Consider the following 9,603-nt stretch of genomic DNA (forward strand, 5'->3'; position numbering starts at 1 on the left):
GGACGTACAAAATCATCGTCACATATCTACAGAATTTACAAATTTTTAATTATTCATTTAATATTGAAGGAAATAATATTATCTAAAGATCATAAATGGTAAGAGCAAACAGTGGCATGAACAAGTCTGACTTAAAGTCAATCTTAGTCTTTGTGAAACACTCCCCTGGACTTGACATATCAGGGAAGCCTCATGCATGGGTTTCATTGTTGTTCTTCCAGAGGGCCCTGCAATTCATATTACCACGTCAATTACCAGGTACCCATTTACACCTGGGAGAACAGAGGCAAATATGGATTAATGTCTTGCCAAAGGATGTTAGTGCTCGGCTGAGTTTTGAACCCTCGACCCTTGGATTAAGAGCCAAGTGAATAAACCACTATGCCCTACACCTACATTTCTTTACACAGCCCAAATTGAAACTATATTTATGTTACATGCCCAACATTGCAGTTGCACTGACTATCTTGCCAAAGGATGTTAGTGCTCGGCTGAGTTTTGAACCCTTGACCTTTGGACCGAGAGTCAAGCGAATGAACCACTACGCCCTACACCTACATTTCTATATACAGTCCAAATTGAAACTATCTTTATGTTACATGCCCAACATTACAGTAGCATTGGAAAGAGGTACAGACTACAGTGCTGTGGAATTCAATACACAACCCAAGGTCTGAATGTGTAGACTAACTACTAATACTGAGCGTGTCTTTCGGAACCTTTACACAGTCTATTGCTTTGCTTTGCCAAATTTCAATAAAAGAGGTATTCAAACAATGAAGGGCTGATAAAATACTATCATGCTATTCAATGCCTAGCCTTGAGTTCATGTTTTTTTTACTACTTAGGACTGTTCACTTCCATTTTGTGTAAGATGCAACAATGTTCTCAATGTACATAAAATGTACAAACAACATGTTTTATGCACAATAACTAGGATAATTTTATTTTGACAAACATGAGTACCGGTAGTCTTTTTCAAAGTGGTTCAATTTATCTAGCACTATACAAGAATAGTCTTTGTCAGGATGGTATCAGACAAGATTCAAAATTCAAGAAGGGAAAGGATGTATTACAGTATATTCCCTTGATCAAAACAGACTGTCATAAGGAGTCTCCTCCCCCCCCCCCCCCCCCCCCCCCACCCCCAAATTTAAGCCAATACTTTTTTTCTCATTAACTCTTGTACTGTAAAATATTCATTTGAAAAATCATCTTGATACTTCCATCTGTTCAATATCCAATCTCTGACTGTTGTGTACTGTATCTAGCTTCAAAGGCTTGCTCCACATTCTGCTCACCTTCCATCAATGAATATCCCCCCAAAAGAGGAAATTCATATTATTATGGAACAGCTGAATGAAAAATGTATCATCTACTTGTTCACACTGAACTGAAGTAGCAGCACTAAAGTGGCAGGGAGATATAAACTGGAATGGGCTAGTGGCACTATTAATTTCAATGCATTCTGGAGAAGGAAAAAAAAGTCTATTATTCGTGATCCACTCTGCTCCAAAAGCTTGGATATCTTATCATTCTGCATGTGCATTCAAGCGTATCCGGTCCAATGACACCCACACACACACACAGACACAGTGTACAACAAAGACACTCGCACGTACACACACACATAAGTATGCTGTAAGGCTGCATGGAGGTAGCATAGCATAGGTTCGTGATGTAGACTATTGGGTCTCTTTAAGTGTCATTTGTATGCAGTCGGAGGGTGGCTCAAAAACCCTCCCTACAATAGCCTTAGAAAAGGATCTTCCAAGTGTTCAATTGTCAGTATTGAATAGACGCTATAAACATTCCAAACCAAGCTACATGTTTGTGGACTATAGCTAGCTCCGGTATTCATTCACAGCCAGCCAGGGAGCGAGCTGTGGCTATTGATTAAAGTGAAAGAGACACAGATAGAGACATGGAGGCAAATTGGTATTTGGATGAGCAAGGACTTCTTCTTAATGGATGTCTACAAAAACAACTTTCTATTCACAAAGTACAAGATTGGATGTAGACTTACAAGCCGTAACACTTAAATTCTTTACATGTTTCCCACCTCTTTCTGGTTAGTATATGGACCCTGCTTTATAAGCATATTATTACAGACAGCAAGATAAATAACCAGTGTGCACCTGGGTGAAGAGAGTCAAGTGCCAATGAAATGCCTAAAACACATCACAGGTTGGAATATTAAATAGAGAAGACATTGATAGATAATTATGCTATTCAAGAATAATTAAAATTTACCAAATTAACTAATTCTTATCAATGGAACTGTTGTTTCAAAGTTCCCCTACGATTTCATTTAATTTCTCAGGTTCTTCAAAAGGAGAAATGTGTCAACTTTCATTTATAATTCAGGTACATAAACACAAGAAATTGATTTACATTTACAACTCTTCTAGAATCCCTTCATAGGCAAAGACAAGTCAACCATTGAGTTTAATTAGCAAACAGTTTGTAAGAAGCCTATGATTACACCAATTACCCACTTAATTTAACAACATAATTCCATGCTTTTGAAGAAATGTTTGATCGAAAATCTTACAAAGAAATGATACAGTGGCCAAAATTTGGACTATTGACCTCTCTGAGCACATTACACTAGTGTTAACATGATCAAATGAGAACATATTATCACCACTCTCATCGTAACGAGTACCATTCTTATCTCCAAATTGACCACTTACGTATGTTCTTCATGGTCACTTAAGTTGACATTATCAGACATGAACAGTGCATGGATACTAATTACTAACACTGAGAATTGAATGGACATGATTTAGAAGTCCCTGGCGAAATTTGTAACAACCGATTGGTATCCGTGGAAACAGATTGGAGATTGGCTACTACTAGATATTCTATTTATTTCCATAGTTGTAAAGGAATGGATCTCTATTCATTGGGGGCCACGTAGAGGTGAATTCAATCAGGAAATATGATCATATTCATCACAGTATGAGAGAGAGAAAAATTGGACCACATGAATGAAAAGGGTGATTCACCCCCATGAAATTTTCAAGGTAGTGACACTCTTGCTGCCAACACCTCCCCCCCCCCCCCCCCTCCCAATATTGATGCTAAACTTGGGAGACAGTATACTGTATTAATGCTGCAAATAAAATATGATCCTTGTAAGTAAAATGTATCAACTGCAACTCTCAGTCGACAATAAATAATCACAACAACAACAAAAAGTTAAATATCTATAAAAGGACCTAATAATCCTCCCTCCCCCAAAAGGGGCAATACATGTACCTATATAGTCCTCTTCCCCCACCTCCTAACACCCCTGTATTTTCTACTTTCATACATCTATACACTTTTGTTTAATAACTCCTTGGCTTGATGGTAGAGCTCGTCTCAAAACAGGGAGGTCCCAGGTTCGAAACCAAGTCAATACGCCCCATGCCCTTTGATAAGAGAGGTCAAGCTGACTTTGGAAATAGGCCATGGTGCCCCCCCCCCCAAAAAAAAAGGAAGCTATACTTTTATTTCAATAGATGGAAAAGGGCATAGAATTTCATAGAGTCTGCATTACTTGCATAATAGACTTTCCAAAATGAGAATTTCGTGACAATCATTCAACATTTTGTGGTTTGGCTCAAAAACTTTGATTTAGAGCCCTAAAAATATTCACAAGAATGAATAGAAATTGCATACATTTCTGCACAAACTGCGTTTATTTTTGTTTCATGACTATATTGCTTTTGATGCCAGGAATTTTGCCAAGGAAATAAACTTGAAAATCCTGAAATTGGCAACACATCTAGAGGTTAAAAATCATTGTTTTCCTTTCAAAATAAGCAATTTCTTTAACTTTCTGATGACTTTCTAGCCCATGGAAAAGTTCAATTTTTCAGAGAAATTACATTTTATTTAAGCAATGTAGCAATAAAAGGAATATATTGTTGTTGCCAAATTGAAGAACAATGTGATTATTTAAACATGTTTGTGGCTTACACCCAGTAAATAACATTGATCGATCGATCTGTATTGTAAAAAAAAAAATTCTGACTGTTTTTTCAATGCAGTGTAAGCCACAAATATGTTTAAATAATTAAATTTCTCCCAGGAAGCATTACATTTATTTTAAAAAAATTATGTGATTAATTTAGTCCTAAAATAAATCCTTTCCTGAAAGGGATAGGAGAGATGGTAAATATTCAGCAATAAATTTAATCCATTGTCTATGGGAACCGAGTTATCCATGTGTTACATGTAAGTCTAAGGGAACCAGGTAATCCATGACATGTATTAAGCCTATGGTAATTACACTATTCAGTAGTTATTGGGTTAAACGGCTGACAAGAGTGATATTGGGATTGTCTGCGAATATATAACATTGTACATCATTAAATATACACATTGATGAGCACCTGCATTCATGTACACAGGAGGCATTCAACTTTACACGTTCATTAAACGTTGAATCGATTACATTAGTTTCCAAACCATTGATCTGATTAACATGTATAGGATGGCCTCTACTCTAACACAAATATAACAACTGATTGTGTGCGTGCCAGAACCATTCAGTCACAGAAGCATCGGTAATATATTCATTGCTTTCCAAAGGGCACAATGCAACAGACTCGATCCATTCAGCATTTCAATGTCAATGAAAAGCACTAAAAACTAATCATTACTCTAACACACTGCGCTCACTGTATCAAATCATTCCATCTGTGCGATTGTACAGGTGCGCTGTAACAGATTTGTGAAGGTATTGGTATGCTCTGATAGTGAATTGGTAGTCTCTTGTTAAAGGTAAAGATCAGTTTTGGAAAAGTCCTCCTCTTAAAAACTGAAATGGAAGCTCTTATTACCAATCATGTGAACGAATATGTTTTGACTAATACGTGATCACACAAAATTTGTAACTTTACCAAGACTGGTATCATTTTAATGATTTCAGAACCTGCGCAGTACACTATGCTAGATGATCAACCTTTTCTGATCGATTCCACAACGTTTCTTTCACAATGCAATCGCATGACCAGAACTGGTCTTTAATTCTTTATCTTTAATGTTGACTAATTTCATACACGCTTCTTGAACACATTTTTCTCTTGACAACTCAAAAGGCCTGTTAGACATAGCAACAACTAAAGTGGATTCCATGATGTGAAAAGAGATGCAATGATGCATAACAGATGTATTTGATAGATAGTAACCAGGGGTTATGGAGAGGAACATATACTTAAATTGTAGTAAATAGTGTAATTGGTAAATTGGTCTATTGTACATGTATGTCTGTATATTAAAGGAGTGTAGCCTGACGAGACTACGTGTCTTTTCTGTAGCCTGACTTGGGGCCAATCAGGTATAATACGTCTACGGACGATGCGACCGCAGCAATCACGTGCCTGCAACATAAGCGAAACTGAGGCGTGATGAGAACCTCGATCTGTTTCGTGAACGCTGACCATGTAGTGATTAAGTCATTGACTACCGTTAATCAAATCCATTGTTTACGTGCAGTTGTCCAAAAGAAAACATAGATGGCGTTAACCAGTATTTGCCAAGCTACGCTCCCTTTAATCTTCAACTAACAGGAGCTGGATAAATCCAATTTCTCATTATGTTACTTGACTACCAGTATGTTTAACAGTACGATTAAAAATTGATTGACATATTTTAATTTAGTTCAAACAAAGTTTTGATTTACATAATAGTAAAAAAACAAATTAGTAAACAGATTAATTAAATACAAACATGTACAGTTACATGAAAGAAGTAGAAGAAGTCATTTTTGTCAGAGCAAGAACTAAAGAAAAACATAAAAATTTACTGTGCATTGGTAATTGAATTTGTTGCAAGAGGAAAAGTCTATGTAATAGTGTTAAGAAATACAACTAGAAGTAGAAGTAGAATCAAATGTGTAGATAGTAGCAGAAGTAGTCACAAATGGGAGTTGGTACTAAAAGTAGAACAAAATTTAAAAAGAAAAGTAGGCTAGTAGCAACAGTGGTTCACCAGAAAATTTAGTAATGTTTTGATGACGTAAGATGACAACATCCTATAATGGATGAACATATTTCAGTGCAAGTATTTCTCAATTATAAGAGTTTTATTGATTTCAAACATGAACATATTTCACATCTTTTTGAAAGGGATATGATGCTGATGCTGACAATCATAATCCTTTGCTTAGAAATATTCTGGGCAAGGATAAATGATGATAATGATTGATTTAAAAAAAACGCTGAAATATCAGCCCACTTTCGAATTGAAATGACAGAATGAACATTGTTCTTTCCTGATAGAAATGATGCACATGCGTTGGTGTATGTAACTGAAGGTATAATGACGTCTTCCTTACAAGCCATAGGAAAACTTCTACTGATTCCTTTACCTTTTCATAACGCTGTATTTCTTATCAAAATGAAAACATTTCCGAAATTTAGAGTGAGGCAACAGATCAAATAGTTACAATGATGATGGTGAAGTAAGGGAAATAAGTGAAGAGGAGACGATGAAAGAAGCACTGAAAATGTGTGCATTGCAATGGCAAATCGACTTCTTATGTTTATTTGGTCCCTTGCGTGACGTCACAAATCTTGGCATTTGGACGGAAAGCTCTTCAAGTGCGAAAGTGGGGCGGTATTTTACTGTTTTTAAATTCACGATTATTACTTTGAATGTTTCTGAGCAGGGAATTTTGATAACCTTGTTCAGTCTAACCTTCCCTCATGCAATTATATACAATTTAAATCAATATTTAAAATCATGAATGTCTCCTCGAAGACATTGTATGATCATTTCACATTGAATGTTTGATACTCTTCTAAAGATTGTCAAGATTATGACAGTCAACTGTGAGTGCCACTATGCCTGTTCCACCATTTATACATGTACCTTAGTTACAAACACTGCTAAACTAAAGCAGCATTTATTACACTGCTCAGTAGCTGTGCCATGACTATTGCCAGACGCAAAACACATAAAGGTAAACAAACATGGAGTTTGAAATCAACATGAATAGAGATCATCTCCATCATGTACCCCAAAGTTTACTTAAGATCCAAATGATAGAGCACCTTGATGGCATGATAATATTGACAAGATAAACAAAGATGATCATCATTGTATGGTTATAGATATGAAGTCAAAGGACGGCCCATTTCATAAATTCTTTGAAAAAGAATAACTGTGAATGTTGGAGAATATTCTTTTTATGGTCTCAATTGCGCAAACATAATGTAGGAGAAAATACAACAGTTATTTGATATGAATGAATGATTAAATGAATTGATAAATACAATGTAGATGAATCAATCAATTAATCGATGAATGAATTAATGACATTTCTCGAGGTGATATGCATCATTTTTCCATATTTTTAATTTTGAATTCATACACATTTTACAGAACCTATTTGTACTCCTTTTAATGTAAAGTACTGCCACATTATATACTGATGAAAAGTCAAATTTAGAAATAAAAAAAAAATCCAACTATTTATTTGATTACCGGTAGTAAGAATTACTTCACTACCCAAAATGGCTGATACTTCAAAATATAGATACATATGATTACCTAGCAAAAAAGTAGGCATGGCTATATAATTTGAATTACGGCAAAAATCAATATAAAGCATTCATCATCACCAACACGTGTGTTTGCAGGCGAAGGGGATATGCGAATAGAAGTAGTATATCATGGCCACAAAATGCAATGAATTAAGATCTAATCAATATTTGCTTCATGGCTTTGTTAGTGGCGATTGTCGTATATACTGTAAGGACAGCGTACAGGGACAATATGCAAGACACCGATTTCAAACGTTCGCATAGGCCTTCAAATGGATGTCCCTGTGGTTTATGATGTGAAGATACAACTTAACTGACAGTATGTGATGCAATAATTATATCCATCTCTTTTATAATGACACAAATCGAGGAATGTGAGGGGAGGGAAAGGAGGAGGAGAGGGGTAAAGGGAGAGGGGTAAAGGGAGATGGGGTTAAGGGAGGGGGTAAAGGGGGAAGGGCCAGAGAGAAGGGGGAGGGGAGAAGATGTATTAAAGGTAAAAAGGGAGGGGGAGGGAAGCGGGGAGGGAAGAAGGGAAGGGGAAGAAGGGGAGAGGATCAAGGGAACAATGAGAAGGGGGAGGCTGTGTAGGAGCCAGGGTCCTCAACATTCTGTGGCCAGATCTGTTATTTGCACTGCTCATACATGTACATTGTACATTCTGTATTACAGAGAAGTAATTCTTTTTTGTTCATTTCTGGACAATCTTCTGATGCTTGTGATCACCTACTGTCAATTCATAAGGCACAAACTAAAGATTATTGTTTCTTACAAATTAAACAGAATACTAGAATATATGTCTAGAAAAGACTGGAGAAGTGGATAGTTGTAAACTTGTAAATTTGTAAGTACTGCGGAAGAGGTATGAAATTTAGCAGGATTTTCAAATAATAATAACAATATTAATAATAATAATAATATGAGATTTGAAAGGAGCCAAATCCACTTGAAATAATTTCTCGAGGTGAACTTGTGAAAGATAACCCCAAAAGTAGAGATCATATATGAAAGCATCTTCATTATAAACAAAGGAACAGAAGTACACTGTAAGATAGGATAATCACAAATGACAGAACAATGAATTATATGCCAAGTTAAACAGAACCATATGTACATTCTAAGATTATTTTCAAACACTTCAACTAATCTGCTACTACATATCTCATTAAGGGAGATTAATCCAGTATTTAAGACATTAACAAATCTAAAAACATCAGTGTTTGAACATTTGTAATTGATTAAAAACTGCCCATATTCTAAACATGTCTTTACCAAAGAGAGCGCTTCAGTATATACTCAATTCTTGTCCATTCTTGTTCATATATAGTTGCTATTGTTTCACAATATAGTTTAGTTCCGAATCTCTTTTATATGTAATCTCTGATGCGCAATGTAACAAATATTGTAGCCGACTACTAATTTGCATATCATATTCACGAAATCATTGAAGATTTGGTGAGCGGTCAGTTCATTTCATTGTCCATTTATGCTGTCTTACTGGCAAGCTACACTGTACATTGTATGCTTAGTAAGTTTTGTATTCTTCTTCTTCTTCCTTTTGGGTACAGACCTCTTTACAGAGTATTATCGTACTATACTGTACTATACTATACTATACTCTTATACGAATAGTGCAGTGGATTCTTAACGTGCAAAGGTAGTGACTCTTCTCTTCTCCACAAGCCAACTATATTACTACCGTAACCAAAATTAGGGGGAGATGTGCTAACAGACTTGATATATAACGGTAATCATGTGACTGGGGTAATAGTATATTTGTAAAGAGTTTAGAGACATTTGTATTAAGAGACATTTGTATTAAGCGCCATATATAAAAATTAAATATATTATTATATATGTACATGTACTGTATGTTAGCCTTTATCACTTTAAAACGACTGGAGTTGTATTCAACAATCATGTTTTTTAACATCAAATCACTTGGATGTGCATGTTTTGAAGTTAAATATATACACGCATAATACTTCACCTGCACAAATGCATGGAGTACAATTATACAAACCATATTCTGCGGAAAATAGAACAGAATATAAATGTAACT

The sequence above is a fragment of the Strongylocentrotus purpuratus genome, unplaced genomic scaffold (genome assembly GCF_000002235.5).
Source record: "Strongylocentrotus purpuratus isolate Spur 01 unplaced genomic scaffold, Spur_5.0 spur5_scaffold_10, whole genome shotgun sequence".
Classification (NCBI taxonomy): Eukaryota; Metazoa; Echinodermata; class Echinoidea; order Camarodonta; family Strongylocentrotidae; genus Strongylocentrotus; species Strongylocentrotus purpuratus.